General features: G+C 44.0%; 1 protein-coding gene across 1 annotated transcript in view; it reads left to right on the top strand.

Moving 5' to 3' along the window:
* The window catches only part of SCAF8 (SR-related CTD associated factor 8), a 347831-nt gene that overhangs the window by 201778 nt on the left and 129361 nt on the right, over positions 1–16692 (top strand). Inside the window, exon 24 of the mRNA XM_046004859.1 lies at positions 4281–4456. The gene's annotated coding sequence lies outside the window, so the exon portion shown is untranslated. The remainder of the gene's footprint in view (positions 1–4280; positions 4457–16692) is intronic.

The raw sequence follows: 16692 nt of genomic DNA, 5'->3' as shown, positions 1-16692 counted from the left end.
GACTCAGGTCATGATCCCAGGGTCCTGGGATCCAGCCCCACATCGGGCTCTCTGCTCAGTGGGGAGCTTGCTTCCTCTTCTTTCTCTGCCTGCCTCTGCCCCTACTTGAGATCTCTATCAAATAAATAAATAAAATTTTTTAGAAAAATAAAAATAAAATAAAAACATCTTGGGGCCCTGGGTAGCTCAGTCAGTTAAGTGCCTGACTCTTGATTTTGGCTCAGGTCATGATCTCAGGGTCGTGAGATCAAGCACTGCATAGGGATAGTGGCTGGGTGCTGAGCTTGACTAAAATTCTCTCTCCCTCTGCCCCTCCCTCACCCTCACAAGAGCACACATGCGCATTCTCTCTCAAAAAATTTTTTTTCAAACTGATTTTCTCTTAATTATATTGGAATGTTTTTAATGACAAAATTCATGAAAGGGCTACTGTGTTTCCAAAATTATTCTTGCTTAGTTGATACCACTTGAGTGTTTTAAACAAGGGGACTGCCTGGACTTACAGGTTTCTATATATATCTTGCATTCAAGGTGGAAAAATGGTATTTGGATTTATCTTCCTGATCAATTTTATATTCAGGAGAGAACTCAACCATGAAGCTGTTTTACTCAGCTGTTGTTCATTTCACACAACCTGAGCAGATTTTTGATTAAGGTTTAGAGGCAAGTCACCATATAAATTATGCAAACTCTCCCCCCTTCCCCGCCCCCCCGCCAAGACATGGACAGACTCTGCCCTTGTTCTGTAGGAAGAGCCGGTGAGTGAGCCCTAGAAGTCTCCCTCCCTCTGCATCCTGAGATATGAAACAGTCTGTGCCATCCCTCTGCCTCCGTTTAGAAACGTGCATTTCCCCATCACAGAGAACCTCCTCTGTGATTACTAAGTTAAAACAACTCCAAAAATTGTTTTTCCTTCATTGTGTATGTAAAGCAATACCCAAAGTTCCGCAGTCGAGTTCAATGGTGAGCTGACCCTCCCACGGGACCATGAGAGGCAGGGAAGTGACCAGAAGTTTTTTCCCCAGAAGATTGGCAGAAATGGGAGCTCGTGCCTCCTTCATCGTGCAAATTGTCATGCGGGTGAGGAAGAAATGCCACGGCGGGAATCAGAGGGGCTGTGCACCGCCCTGGGTGGGAAACAGGTGCGGGTGGTTCTGGGACTCGCGGTGACACAGGGTTCCTGCTTCCGATTCCAGACCTTTCCCAGCATTGCTCATGAAATAGAAATCCTGAATGCTCTTTTCTGGTGCCTTCTTACTACGCAGTAAATGACTGATTTCATATAATTGGGGAAGCTTTTTCCAAAGACTAAAACTAGACTCATGCTGCTGGAGAAAGTAGAAAAACATATGTGCGTGTGGGAGGTGGGGCGGTAATTTGAGGCACGGCTGCGTTTGCTTTTTATGAATGCTTCACACTTCCGCGGAGAGATGCAGAGACTCCAACACGCAGGACCATGCAGTGCGATATTTAAAAGCAGGTACAGGCTAGCTTGTTTTATTTTTTATTTTTTTATGAGAGAGAGATAGAGAAACAGAGTGTAAGTGAAGCTGGGAGGTGGGCAGAGAGAGAATCTTAAACAGGCTCCATGCCCTGCACTGAGCCCTCTGGGGGCTCGATCTCCATGACCTGAGCCAAAATCAAGAGTCCCACGCTTAATGCACTGAGCCACCCAGGTGCCCAGCTTTTTAAAAATTTTATATTGAAAAGTCACCTCCTTCAAAACATCTGAGAATTCTCAAAATTCCATATATATAATAAATTACATATAATACCAGTTATAATTTTGAAAAACCTGATATTTAAATACTAACGATGTTAATGGATTAAAATATACACGTATGCGAGTCCTTGGTGGGGCCATGCCCTGAACACCACACTTAACTACATCACGACAACCCAGTGATGTAGGACTGTCCCCACTTTACATATGGGGAAACTGAAGAAGCCTATGGAAAATGAAGGAATGTATCTGAAGTCAAGCAGCTAGAAACTAATGGAAGCAGGGTTAGAGCCCACGTGTTTATTTTGACTGGGGACCATATCCAGCGGTTCCTCATTTCCTCAGCAAGGACGTGAGCAGAGAAGCTGTGCAGGCTGTTCGCTCATTCTCTTATTATCCGGAATATTTTCTACTCCTTTTGTCTAGTTTTGTTGTCACCATTTTTCACAGCCACTGGATCAATAGCCACATTGTCCCTTTCATTTTAATAATGTCGAGGGGGCGCCTGGGTGGCTCAGTTGGTTGAGGGTCCAACTCTTGATTTCACCTCAGGGCACGTTTCCAGGCTCCTGAGATTGAGTCCCGCGTCAGGCTCCGTGCTCAGCGTGGAGTCTGCTTGGGAGTCTCTCCCTCTTCCTCTGCCCCTCCCCCTGCTCGTGTGCTCTCTTTCTCTCTCGCTCAAATAAATAAATAAATCTTAAAAAGAAAAGAATATCTATGTATTTTGGGGAGTAACCGAAAACAAAACCACTGGAAGAACAAGGAAGACCGCATTACCTTGGAGATTGTGTTGAAGAACTAAACTTTGAAACGCTACGTAATCTTGGATTTTCCCTTTGATTCAGGCTCTGGGGTAAGACTTTCATATTTTGCAAAGTATCCCCATGTCCTTTCTAATGGCAACTCCAACAGGCCTTCAGGTAGAGATGCTGCATTGGGCATTAAGCTAAGGCCATAACTGTCCGTGAGCCTCCAGGCTGATGACGGACACATGACTCCCGTTCCCTGGGCTGGGCTTCTTCACTTCCCTCTTGAATGACAGCATGTTAGGTATTAGGTGTCACTGCCCCCACTTCCTTGGCCCCCAAAATGTCTAGGAGTGGGATAAGCCTTACTTGTCATGCTCTCGAACGTCCTCTAGAGTGGCAGCCATGTCTTTCTATTTTCAGGGCCTCATGCTGTGCCTGGCACAGAGGACATCCTTAGTTGATGGATAAGGAATACATAAATAAAGGAGCCCTGTTTGAGCAAATGGGAAATGCAATGGGTTCTGCTTCTTGTTATCACACTTATTTTGTGGAAATGTGGTAGTAGAAGAATGTTTCAGCTCCCAGGTTGGGAATCCATGGGGCCAGATGTTCAAATAAAGCCTCAATAAAAGAACTGGAAACTCAAAAGACTTCTGAGAAAAAAGTGCTCTGCACAAATAAATTGTAAATATTGCTTGGATAGGAATCTTCCTCATGTCTTCCCATGACCAAATTTTGGTACTTTAAGCTGGCGCTAAATCTATAGGCCTTCCTCTAAAATGGGAAGTTCCAAACAAGAGCCATTCTGGGGTAAACCACAGTGCCTAAGTATGAATATAAATGGCTGAATGCAAATATTGACGTTTTGGGGGGCAGCTTGTAGCAGCTTCCACAAATCGTATATTGTAGTAAACATACGCAATGACAGTGAAATCATTACTTTTTTTAAAAAAGAAAATTACTGTCGTCTATAGATAATAGAACCCGCAATCCTTTATGGAAGCAGTGTTTCCCATGTTGCTGTCCTTTCGAACAGATAAGAGGTTGTCTATAGTGCAATAAAAATTCACGAACATTCCATGGCCGGAAGGGCACTTGGAGAGCACTGAGGCCCTCAAGGTATTTTCGGTCTTGCCTGTGGTGCTGGGAGGGACCTGGCCGGGGCGTGGCCAGGAGGGGACATCCTCGAGGCCACTCTAGCTTTTCAATTATACTCCACTGATATTTAAATCCAAGATTTTTCCTCTGCAGGGAAGAATTCTGAAAGTGTCTGCTCAGCTCAGCACCACTGTGTCATTATAGAAAAGGCCTCCAGTTTGGAAAATTCAGTCTTTCGTAATATTGTAACATGGAGATAAAATTTTCCTACTCACCTTAGTATTCCTGATGGAGTCCCCTGCAGCCAAAAAACGGTCATGACGCTTGTTCTCTTCCTGTGGCACTGGGTCTGTCTGGTAGACAGTGATTTATTTGTGTGCACCTCGTGTCACATCTTGGGCTGCTTTCACTAGTTACTAAATCCATATGTTCATGTTTCCCTTTACCCTTGCTTTGGAGCACAGGAACCTTGGATTTGAACCCCGGCTTTACGACTTCTACAAGCCACGAAAACTTGGACAAGTTGTTTCTTCTGTCTTGGCTTCAGTTGCCTCATCTGCAAAACAGTTTCTACCCTTTTGGGTTGACTTGAACATGAGCTGGGATAGCGGGACGCCTGGTGTGCCGTAACCACCGAGGAGTGCCCTCTGTCATCAGTAATGATACTCTTGAGTCAAACCAAGGTTTGACCCTGGCTCTTTCCTCATCAGGGAGGAGCTCTGCGGATCTGCTCGCAGCCCAGCTCTGCCAGCGCTGCTGAAGCCCGAGGTCCTTCTCTGGGTGCCCCGTTGCTTCTGGATGGCAGCTTCTCCACGGCATCACCCCACTCTGCCACTTCTCCACGTGGGACCTGCAGACGCGTTTGTACCATGACGCCTTGAGTCACGTGAGTGTGGCAGGTTCTTGTATCAAAAGGTTTAAGCTGATCTCAGGATGTTCCTACTCTTCCTTCCCCCCCAACGGCACCCCTCAGGGGGCCAGGATGGAGAAAAACAAAGACTTCTGAGCAGCGGCTTTGCTCAGAAACCGCCAAAGCTGCGGCATTTAAAACAGAGTGTGAAGCACTGTCCTGCCCTTTAGAACCCTACAGTCCTGTCACTGAGACGGGCTACAGTATCAGAAGGCAGCTGACCACCCCAGGGATGTTTTATGTAGCGACAGCGTGGTACAAAGGAAAATAAGGGAAGATCAAGGTGGCTAGAGAGGTCAGGTCTGGCAGTGGGGGTCCTTGGTCTCGAGGAGCTTGCTGTCTTTGTGTCCTCTGTGCCAGAGGCAGGACACTGAGAGCAAGTTTGCTTTAGGGGGCAGAAGGAGTCCTTGGGTTGATGGACTCTGGTGGGACTTCATGAAGATTCAATAGCCAACTGAAACAAGCAAAATCTGGAGGTGAGCCCATCCATGAAGGTGGAGTGGTATTTCACCTCGAGAACTTGAGTTTGAAGGTGGGAGCGTGAACAGGCCTGGCCAACAGGCAAATGCGATCAGGCTTAATGCTGAGATCCAAAAAGTCATTCCAGTCCTAATGATGTTTCTGTCCTTTTTTACATAAAGACCAAGTACACTAAAAGCTATAGCTCTGACGTTTGATGTCAAGAGTCTGTGTGATGAACTCTGGTTTTCTAACATTTTAATTAAAATTACATCAACACAGAAAAAGGCATTGATTCTCAGATACAGCTTGGCAGATCTACTCCGATGATCACACCTGTGTAACCACATCCTGGTTCAACAAATAGAACACTACCAGCGCATCTCCCTTCCGTGGTCCCTTCCCAGTCACCAGAGGCCACCGCTATCCAATGCCTACACCAGACATTAGTTTCACCTGTTTCTAACTTTCTAGAAATGGAGCTACCTAGTACCCATTAAGTTATGTCTGGCTCCTTTCTCTCAACCTTACGTTGGTAAGATTCATTCAAGAGTTGACTTATTTACTATACTGCGCAGTATCCCATAATATGAATATGTCACACTTGCTCCATTCTGCTATCGAGGGACACTTGGATTGTGTCTTCTTTGGACTATCACATACAAGTAATGTTGCTATAAATGTTCTTATACCTACACTGAGCACATTTAAGTGTGTTTCTGTTGGGTATATGCACGGGAGTAGAATTTCAGGATCCTAAATTCTGCATCGATTCAATTTCTGTAGTTGCTGTCATAAAGTTTTTCCAGAGTGACTGTATGAATTTATACTCGCACAGGAATTCTGAGCCTTATACACAGCTTTGCTGACACTTGAGATGATTGTCTTTTTAGTTTTAGCCATTTAGAAGGCATACTCTAGGGTCTCTTTGTTGTCTTAGTTTTTAGTTCCCTGATGACTGATATAGAATATTTTTTCACATGTTAATGAGCTATTTGGGTATCTTTTTTGTATAGTAAGTTTTCCAATCTTTTGCCCATTTTTAATTGCAATGACTGATTTTTTTTAGTTAATTGATTTGTCTAAGTTATATGCATCACTTGGATGCTAGACTTTTATGGGACCCAATTCTTGCGGATACATTCTCTTTGGCTGTCTTGATAGCTTAGTGATCGGCAAACATCTCTAGGAGAAAAAGAAGTTGAATCGTGGGCTCCTCTCTCCAAAATTCTCTTTTCTCAGAGATTTTGGTCCTAGACCTCAGTTTCTGGGCAGCTCTTTCATGTCTCCAAACCTGAGTTTGTGTGCCTGATGGTTTATCCAGATTTACTGCTAGTTTTTCACTTCCGAAGGGTTGGTCTATTATAAGCTCTTCTTCCATCTCTAGAAGCATGAACTTAAGAACTTTTGGGCATCTCAAAGGAAAACCGTAGAATAGAGAAGCATGTGTGATATCCTGAGGACAATGACCGTTGACCCCATGCGCAAACGTGGTCTGAGATTGGAGAGAAACACCTGTCCTGGGCTGGGGCACAGGGCCGGGGGAGCTGGGGTACAGAGACGATCTGAGAGTTTAGCTGGTTGCTGTGTGACGCTGTGCCCTTGTCCCTGGGGATGGGGATAAAATAACCTAGAGAAGATCTGGAGATCCCAAAGCAGTGTCCCTGGGGGTCAGCCACCAGGAAATTGGGGCCTCTTGAGAAGCCCCCATCCAGTAGAGCAGTGAATTGAAAAAAACAAAACAAAACCCTAAACAGCTTTAGACTGAGAGCCAGAGGACAGCTTTTAAGTCCTGCGTATCCCAAAGGCCCCAAGTGCTGTGGGAGGGGGACTTCCCAAACCTGTCTGTTCCCCAATGAAAGGCACAGAGCTGGGCCAAAAATGGCCCAGCAGACTGGAGGAGGCCTCCAGGTTGAAGCAGGAACACACCCTCCTGAGTCCTGCTGTTGGGATCCTGTGCGGGGTTTGTGCGGTGCTGTTTACCATAAAGGCCAAGTGTGATGCCAGGTCCAGGCTAGATAGACTCAGAACCCTGAGGCGTGTGTGCGTGTGCCAATCACACATCCCTCATGCCAGGCCAGCTCTGCTCTCATTCGTAGGATTTCCTCACCTGCCCACACCCCCTGGCCTCCTCCTGGAGCTTATTTCATATCCAGAAAGGAGAAAAGGAGCAGAGAACTGCGGGGGGGGGGGGGGTTGGGGGGCATCCGAAATTAACAAAATAAGTGTCTGAAAGAGACCAGATTTCTACACTGGAAGGGACTGAATTTCTTTGGTGATGCCATTTAGTATCCTTCTCCTGTTGTGGCTTGAGTCATGGTTCCTCAGAAGATATGCTCAAGTCCTGACTCTTGGCATTTGTGAATGTGACCTTATCTGGAAATAGGGTCTTAGTGATGCAACCGTGTTAAGTTAAGGTCATTAGAGAGGGCTCCAATTCAGTATGACTGGTGTCCCTAGAAGAGAAGAGACAGAGAGACCCCGTGGGACAGCAGAGGTTGGAGTGATGTGTTCACAAGCCCAGGAATGCCAAGGATTTCAGGCAACTACGAGAAGCTAAAAGAAAGGCATGGGACAGATTGTCCCCTAGAACCTTAACAGAGATCATGGCCCTGCTGACACCTTGATCTCAGATTTCTATTCCCCAGAACTGTGCGAGAATAGATTTCTGTTGTTTAAAGACACCAGTGCACGGTGACTTGTTACCACCTCCTAGCAAAGTAACACGACTACTAACTAGAAATGGGGGCTGGTGGACTGAATTGAGTTCAAGAAGGGAAGAAGAAAGATAATTAGATTTCTGTACCTGTCCCCACATTTTATATCCAACTCAGTATCTGAGCCCATGTTTTCCTTGCGCGGGGGATTCAGGTGACCCCTTGTCCTCAGTGTGCAGATCTGCCTCTCTCCACGTAGGAGCTCTCAAGTTTGTATCTACCTTAAGCACACCAGCATGGCAAGGCTCAGGGGCCTTTTGCTTTTCTGGTTCTTGTTTCATGACTAGCCTAAACTTGCTTGAGTCAGGACTGACACCGATTGAGGAAATAGATACCGTTTACAACCATGTGAACTTTGCAATAAGAGATAACTCGGGCCAAGGTCTCACCAGGAAGGGAATTACAGAAAGTACTCAATGCCGTCTCAATATTTTCTCATATAAATGTGTACCATTAGAGTTGATCTGTCGGAGTGATTGACGGGCTGCAGGGAGGCTTCCTCTATTAAATTGCCCTCATTGCTCATATGAATGTCTGAGAGTCCACAATGTCTCATCATTCCTTTCATTCTCAAAGGCATCGTCAGTTTTTCAATTAAACACCAATGTCCCCTGAGAACGTTCATGGCGTGAGCTCTTAGCAACAGCCAGTGATTGTTTCTTGTGTGATTTCTATCCTGGGACCTAGAGGAGATATTGGGGAAGGGGAACCAGAAGGCCATGGCCAGCTTCCCAATGTGGTCTAGGGCTCGGTCATTGTAATCAACAGCTAATATTTAATAAACATCCATGTGGTAACAATGATAATTAACATGGAAATCTGGAACTTTGTTTTCCAAGTGGAAAGGAGTTCATTAATAAAATGAAGAGTCCGTCTTCCCCATGCAGTTAGTGACCTGAGCCATCCACTCTGGGTCAGCTGGGAGACAGCTCTATGACTGCGGGCAAGTTGCTTACCCTTCTTATGACCCAGTATCTCCTTGTCTGTGAAATGGGACAATAGTGTCACCTACCTCCTGAGGCAGTTACAAGGTGCAAATGAAATACGTTATCTGGATCACGGAGCTCAGGGCTTGGCACAGAGTAAACGCTCAATAAATGTTAGTATATCATCAGTCTCTGAATTTCCTCTCCCTAGGCTAGTAGACAGTTGAGTTTCTTTACGCAACACTGACTTTGTGCTAAAATCATCTGCGTTGTTCCACGGAGTGATCCAGGACTGTGTCGTGAATGTGAATTCAGATATCAGTCTGTCAAAGAGCCATAAAGACTCGCTGCATTGGACAAAGCCCACATTGTGCCACCTATTATGTATTTTTCGTGTTTGAAAATATGTTGAAAAGCAAGCATCAGCATAAAAGAATTCTGTAATTGTTTGTAGCTTGTACGACCCATGGTGCTTACTGTGTGCTTTACAAGGTAGGAACTCATTTAGTCCCCAGCCGATCCCATCGGGCGCACTCTATTATTATTGCCATCGACACACGAGGAAACAGGCTTGGAGGGGTCACAAAACGAGTGCAAGACACGGAGCCAGGATTCAACCAGACATTCTGACTCCAGTAGGGGCCGTTCGCTGTTACACTGTGCCACAAGAGTGCACGAACACACACATGGGTGCACACGTGCGCACACACACGCATGCACGCACACGTGCACACACACACGCATTCTTTCCCTGAAAACATAGGACGGTCGGTGCTTTACAGACATCTCCTCATGTAATCACATCTGGCATGAGGCAGCATGATATACCCAGGAAAGGAAGGACACTGGGTTTTTACCAAAGGGGAGCCTCTGCCAACCATGTAACTTGTGGGGGCAGAGAGCGTTAGGGGAGAGTTGGCATCTCTAAAAGCTCCGACAACATTCCTTATCTCCGCTCTCCGAGAAGGTGAACTCGAGCCTGCAGAGAAGAGTTACACACGAGCAGCTCCTGATGAAAGGGGAAAAGGAAAAGAGATTTTTCAGAACCTAGTTATGGTAATGAGTAGAGGCAGTTAATGTGATGGACCAGGAAGAAGTAAGAGACTCCCGCCCATGGGGGCTGAGCAGCCGGCGGCCACGTCACTGAGCGGGACTTTGCAACATGCGTGTGTCCAGCAAGAGACGGACCAGCTCCATCAAGGGAACTGCCTGCTCATGTGGCAAGCGGCCCTCAAGTCCCTAGGATGCTCTGAGTCCTGGTCTGGGAACGGCGAAACCCTCCCTGTCTACTCACCCAGGGAGAGGAGATTCTTGAATGTTTCCTCTGATGAGCACTGAGCTCGGTGCTGCAGATAACGTATTTCATTTGTATCTTGTCACCGCCTAAGGCGACAGGTAATGTTATTGTCCCACTTCCCAGAGGAGGAGTATACCCCCATCCTAGAGTCCACGGGCCAGTTAGGGAGGGGAACAAATCCTCAAAATGCAGTGAAAGGACAGAGCTGGTGCCACCCAGACAGACACTGGGAGGTGTTCTCGGACGGATGCCACTTTGCCAGGTCCCAAAGCATCAGAGAGTTACCAGGACCTTGTGATTGTCTGGGCTTCTGCCCATTCCCATTTCAGTGGGAATGGTGGAGAGGAGGAGAGGTTTGGATGCTTTTTAGGAGGTGACCAGGAGAAGGCCGGAGGACCAAATTGTTGTGGGCGTGAAGGTCAGGAAAGGTCAGAGGCAGCTCCGAGCTGTGTGGGAATTAGGGACACTACTGAGTGAGGTAGGGAGCAAGATAGAGGAGGAGGGAGTCTGGGGAGGTGGCAGAAGGGCGAGGTGGGTGTGGACAGGGCAGGGGCTGGGAGTTAGGTAGCAAGGCATCATTCTCTGGAACTTTCTTTTTGTCCTTCTCCACTTGTAAGTCTTTGTTCTGCTGAAATTGTGTTGGACGGGAATAAAATGGGAGTAAAATGTAACTTTTAGGAGGAAAAGATGAGGCCGGTGGTCCCTAGACAGTCTGGGTGACCCTGTGACGCACTGCTTGTTCAGTTACTCCTCGTAGGAGCTGGACGCGGGTAGGGTCAGCACTGCATCCCTGGGGTCAGTGCCCCCCCCCCACCCCCGCTGCTCAGCTGGCCCTCGGGACAGTGCTGGGAAGACAGGAGAGTGCTCCTCTCAGAACAGCTTGTTTCTCATGACCTCATTGTGATGACAAAAGGCAGATTTCTCAGCCACTTCCTTCTCCAGTAGGCAAACCCGGACCGCCTTCAGGTTTCTGTGGGAGCAGGTAGGGACAGGAGCGCTGCGGGCTCATCGTAATATTGGAGGGGGGCGCATTTCTCAGTTAGATTCCAGGTTGTTAGGACTCCGCATAAATTAACAAGATCTTGTGATAGAAGATGGTGCTTTAACAAAGAAGTTTTCTAAAACGTGTGATAAATTGGGTCTACCTCAGTAGAAGGAACCGAAATTGTTTGATAAATTCTCTTGTGGCATTGCTGGCAAGGAGTAGAGATTTGCAGATGATAGAGACAGCCAGGCTGGGAGGTGAGAGGAGAAAGTTCAGCAGCCCCCGCACTGAGCTTCTGTGTCATCTTCCGATCTCATGGCTGCTTGTTTAAAACAGAATGTCTGTTTTTATTAGGGAATTCCACAAGGGAAAACATGTTTTCAGAGACTCATTCCAATGACCGAATAATAAAATACACAAATGTAGTTCCCCATACTTTCTTGGGAGTGGGGGTAAAACGGGTGGGATACAGAAGGAAGTAAACTATTCCAGAGGCATAAAGAAGAGGCAACAGGTCTATTTGCTTTCTTTCTTTTCTTTTTAGAAAAATGGTAAAATGCCAGTATTTTAAAAATTCAATATTGGAGAAAAATTCACGGCAGAAAGATGTCATCAGTCCTGTACCTTTGAGAGATCACTGCAAACACTGATGGTAATTTTAAAATAATCTAGAAGAGAAACTGTTAATGTCAAATGTGTTTTTAATTTTTTAATGGAAACCTATTCCTTACAGTGTGAAGATATAAATCTAATCTCTTATAGAAAGGTTATAAGTAGTCCTATCGAAAACTATATCTAATTTTAAAGTCTGAAGTTTGGATTTTAAAGATCGTGGCTTATTTAAAGCTTATAATTAGAAAGTTTGGTTTAAAAAAGGGAAAAAATAGCTACACATTTAAGGTATTATTGCTCTAACTTAAGACAAAAAAGATTCATTAATTCTGTATCTGTTAATTCAATAAGTATTTAGGTTATATTCGAGACATGAAGTTTAAGAACCAGATTTTTTTCTGTATGACATCATTTCCTCATCCTATTACTAATGTTTGTAAACTCCTTTTAAAAAATGCAATAGGGTAAGGCCATTAAGTGAATCAGGTAAGTCTATATGTACTGACATGCAAATATATATATCCCATATATACATAAATAGTTGATATATATGACACATTTGATGAATGTCCACTATAATAGTTATAGGGTACCCTAAGACTTTTTCTTTCTTTTGAGATATACTGGACTTTAAAAAAATTGACAAGCATAAAAATCTGAGCTCCAGGTCAGGTTTTAGCTCATTTAATACCCTTGTTTTGAATACCCTAGTTTGCACCCCAACCCAAGTACTATATCATCACCAAATTATAACTTTCTAAGGAGGTACAAAATAGTTCATGCATGCCTCTTCAACTATATACCAGTGCACCTGAACAGATTTCATACCTCTGCTTATGAAGAGAAAGCTGCTAGTCTAATATCCGGGCCAAGTCCATTCTCTAGGTAGTTCAGTTTCAAAAAAATCACTTCCCGTCTAAAGATCCCAATCCATAATCAGTTGACTCCATGCCAGCAACCCTCCACTCCACATGTGGCATAAGCTATCTTTGCCAGCAAGCAGAAGTGTATCTATTTCTCCTTTCTTCTGGCCCACTTAGAACTGTGGCATCCAAATGCCACGTGCAAATGCTTTGGATAAGAAGCAGCAGTAGTATGAACCTAATAGAAGGTTAGGAAGAAAATGCTGCTCAAGGGAGAGTGGAAATGTCTGAACATAGTGAACAGGGTTGGGAAGAAGTAAAAGGAATTCGGGAAGAGTCCAACCAGAGAAGCTGTGATGGTGTCCAAGAGCAAGTGTCACAGGATGAGGGGATTAAGAAAGTGGAGCTCGGGGCCATAAAGGGAAACTCAAGAGAAAAGCTGTGCTTGTGTTTTGTAAGTTTTGCATTTCACAGAAATTTTATGGGTTCAGCAAACACATTTCCTATGCTGAAAGCTCCAGTGAAAAGAAATGCTGGCTATACAACCATCTGGTGAGCAAGAATTGACTGGACGTCCTTAAGGTGTATAGCATTATAATAGGCACTTTATTGGATACAGAAAATAGTTAACTTAAAGAGACAGCACAGCAAATCGCCCCGTGGAGATACAGTGTAGAACAGTTTGAAAAATGTTGCCTGAGGTATACGAGCAGGAGATGTGTTTACTAATCTCAGAGTGTATGCTGCACAGAAGGGATCGCTGGGGGTCTTCTCCGGGAGCAAAGGACCTTGCTGGCACTACAAGCCCAGCTGCTGCACTCTTCTGTGGACCCACCCCCCTCCAGTACACACTTGTCTGGAGCACATCCAAAGTGGGGCCACAGGCCCAGCAGTGTGCAGGCAGCCCTGACAGCGGCCAGCACCACTGTAAGGTGATTCCCACCCTGAGAAGAGGGAAAGATGACCATGTACACCCAGTCCCAACAGTGGGCTGGGAGCAGACATATGGTCAGATCGCAGGCCCTACTCACTTCTTGTCACAACATGGAGAAAGAGCCCTGAAGTTCAGTGTTAGCACATCTCAGGCAAATGTCTAGTCTGACTCAATTCAAACACAAGATAGTCCCAGACTGGCTCACTAACAACCACAGGGACACACTTCTGCCCACAATAGACAAAGAGAGCCATTGCAGACAACTGGTCTGAAGGCAAAAGCAGCTAAGACCCGACAGTAGGGCACACACAACACACAAAAGAGTCACCCCTGATGTGCCAGGTGCTGGTGAACAGGGGACACTGTGCCACAGGGCACTACAGAAGCTCTTCTACAAAACTACTTGCAAGAACAGGAGATGTAGCTGAGTTTCCCAACACATAGAAACAGGCACAGAGAGTTAGACAAAATGAGACAGAGGAATATGTCCCACATGAAAGAACAAGACAAAATGACAGCAAGAGACCTAAATGAAATGGAGATAAGTAATGTGCCCAATAGAGAATATAAAGTAATGGTCACAAAGATACTCACTGGACTTGAGAAAACAGTGGAGAACCTCAATGGGACCCTTAACAAAGAGACAGAACATAAACATAAAAAACCTAAACATAAAAAAGAACCAATCAGAGATGAAGAGATAAATAACTGAAATTAAAAATACACTGGATTGGGGAGGGGTGCCTGGGTGGGTCAGTCAGTTGATTGGCCAGCTCTTGATTTTGGCCCAGGTCATGATCTTAGGGTCCTGGGATCGAGCGCCATGTTGGGCTCTATGTCCAGCAGGGAGTCTGCTTGAAGATTCTTTCTCTCTCCCCTCTGCCCCTCCCCGAGCTTGTATGCGTGCTTTCTCTCTCTCAAATAAATAAATAAATCTTTGTTTTTTTTAAGATTTTATTTATTTATTTGGTAGAGAGAAAGCACAAGCAGGGGGAGCAGGAGAGGGAGAAGGGGAGCCCAACATGAGGCTCCAATCCAGGACCCTGGGATCACAACCAGAGCCAAGGCAGACACTTAACCAGCTGAGCCACCCTGGTGCCCCTAAATAAATCTTTTACAAAAAATACACTGGATGGAATAAGTAGTAGACTAGAAGAAGCAGAAGAATGAATCAGACCTGGAGGACATAGTAATGGAAAGTAATCAACCTGAAGAGGAGAGAGGAAAAAAAAAAATGAAACAAGTTTTAGGGAGCTCAGTGACACCAACAAGTATAATGACATTTGCATTACAGAGGTTCTAGAAAGAGAAGAGAGAGAAAAGGGGGTAAAAAATTTATTTGCAGTAATAATAGCTGAAAACTTCCCAAATCTGGAGAAGGAAACAAAAATCCAGATGCAGGAGATACAGAGAGCCCCAAACAAAATCAAGCTAAGGAGGTCCACACCAATACACATAATAATTAAAATGGCAAAAAGTAGTGATAAGGAGAGAATTTTCAAAGCACCAAGAGAAAAGAAAACAGTTACATACAAGGGAAACCCCATAAGGCTATTAGCTGATTTTTTAGCAGAAACTTTGCAGGCCCTGGGCACCTGGGTGGCTCAGCCAGTTAAGCATCTGCCTTTTGGCTCAGGTCACGATCTCAGGGGCCTAGGATCAAGCCCTGGCACAGGTTCCCTGCTCAGCAGGGAGTCCGCTTCTCCCTCTTCCTCTCCCAATCCCTCTGCCCTCCCCTTGACTCATACTCTCTTTCCAAAAATGAATAAATAAATAAATAAATAAATAAATAAATCTTAAAAAGAAAAAGCCAATGAACTATGAGAGAAGATAGCAACAGAGAAGAACTATAAAAACAACCATAAAACAAGTAATAAAATGGCAACAAGTACATATCTATTAATAACTACCTTGAATGTAAATGTATTAAATTCTCTAATCAAAAGACACAGGGTGATGGAATGGATAAAAAAGGAAGGCCCATCTATGTGCTACCTACAAGAGATTCATTTTAGACCTAAAGACACATGGAGATTGAAAGTGAAGGGATAGAAGAGCATTTATTATGCAAATGGAAGTGAAAAGAAAGCTGGAATAGCAATACTTATATCAGACAAAATAAACTTTAAAACAAATTATAATAAGGGACAAAGAAGGACACTATATAATCATAAGGGGGCAATCCAACAAGAAGATATAACAATTGTAAATATTTATGCACCCAAATCCAAAAAGCAGTTGATAACAAACATAAAGGAACTAATCAATTGTGGTATAATAACGGTAAGTGATGTTAACTCCTCACTTATATCCATAGATAGATCACCCAAACAGAAAATCAAGGACATATGGGCTTTGAATGACACATTGAACCAGATGGATCTAACAGATAGTTCAGAACATTCCATCCTAAAACAGGACAATACATATTCTTTTCAAGTGCATGTGGGACATTCTCCAGAATAGATCACATATTAGGCTACAAAATATATTTCAGCCAGTTAAAAAAAAAAAAGTCATACCATGCATCTTTTCTCATCACTGCACTATAAAATTAGAAATCAATCACAAGAAAAAATTTAGAAAGAACACAAATACATGGAAGTTAAATAACATGCTACTAAGCAGTGAATATGTCAACCAAGAAATCAAAGAGGAAATTTAAAATACATGAAGACCAATGAAAATGAAAACACAATGGTCCAAAAATCTTTGGGATGCAACAAAAGTTGTTTTAAGAGGGAGGTTTATAGCAATACAGGCCTACCTCAAGAATAAAGAAACATCTCAAACAACCCAACCTTACACCTAAAGGAGCTAGAAAAAGAAGAATAACCCCCAAACCTAAAAACAGTAGAAGGAAGGAAATAATAAAAACTGGAAGAGAAATAAAAAAGAAACTAAAAAAAAAAAAAAAAGAATAGATCAATGAAACCACCAGCTGGTTCTCAGAAAAGATCAACAAAACTGATACACCTTTAGCTAGACTCCTTAAAGAGAGAGAGAAGACTCAAAACCAGAAATGAAAGAGGATACATAACAACCAACACCACAGAAATACAAAGATTTTAAGAGAATATTATGAAAAAGTTATGTACCAACAAATTGGACAACGTAGAAGAGGAGGATAAATTCCTAGAAACATATAATCTCCCAAAACTGAATCAGGAAGAAATAGAAAGTTTGAACAGACCAATTACCAGGAAAAAAATTGAATCGGTAATAATAATAAAAAAACTCCCCAACAAACAAAAGTCCAGCTTCACAGGTGAATTCTACCAAATGTTTAAAGAAGACTTAATACCTACTCTTCTCAAACTATTCCAAAAAATAGAAGAGGAAGGAAAGCTTCCAAATTTATTTTATGAGGCCAGTACTACCCTGATATCAAAGCCAGATAAATATACTACCAAAAAAGA

Source organism: Meles meles, chromosome 5 (assembly GCF_922984935.1).
Source record: "Meles meles chromosome 5, mMelMel3.1 paternal haplotype, whole genome shotgun sequence".
Lineage (NCBI taxonomy): Eukaryota > Metazoa > Chordata > Mammalia > Carnivora > Mustelidae > Meles > Meles meles.
The sequence above is the reverse complement of the archived record's forward strand: the minus strand, read 5'-3'. Positions and strand labels throughout refer to the sequence as shown.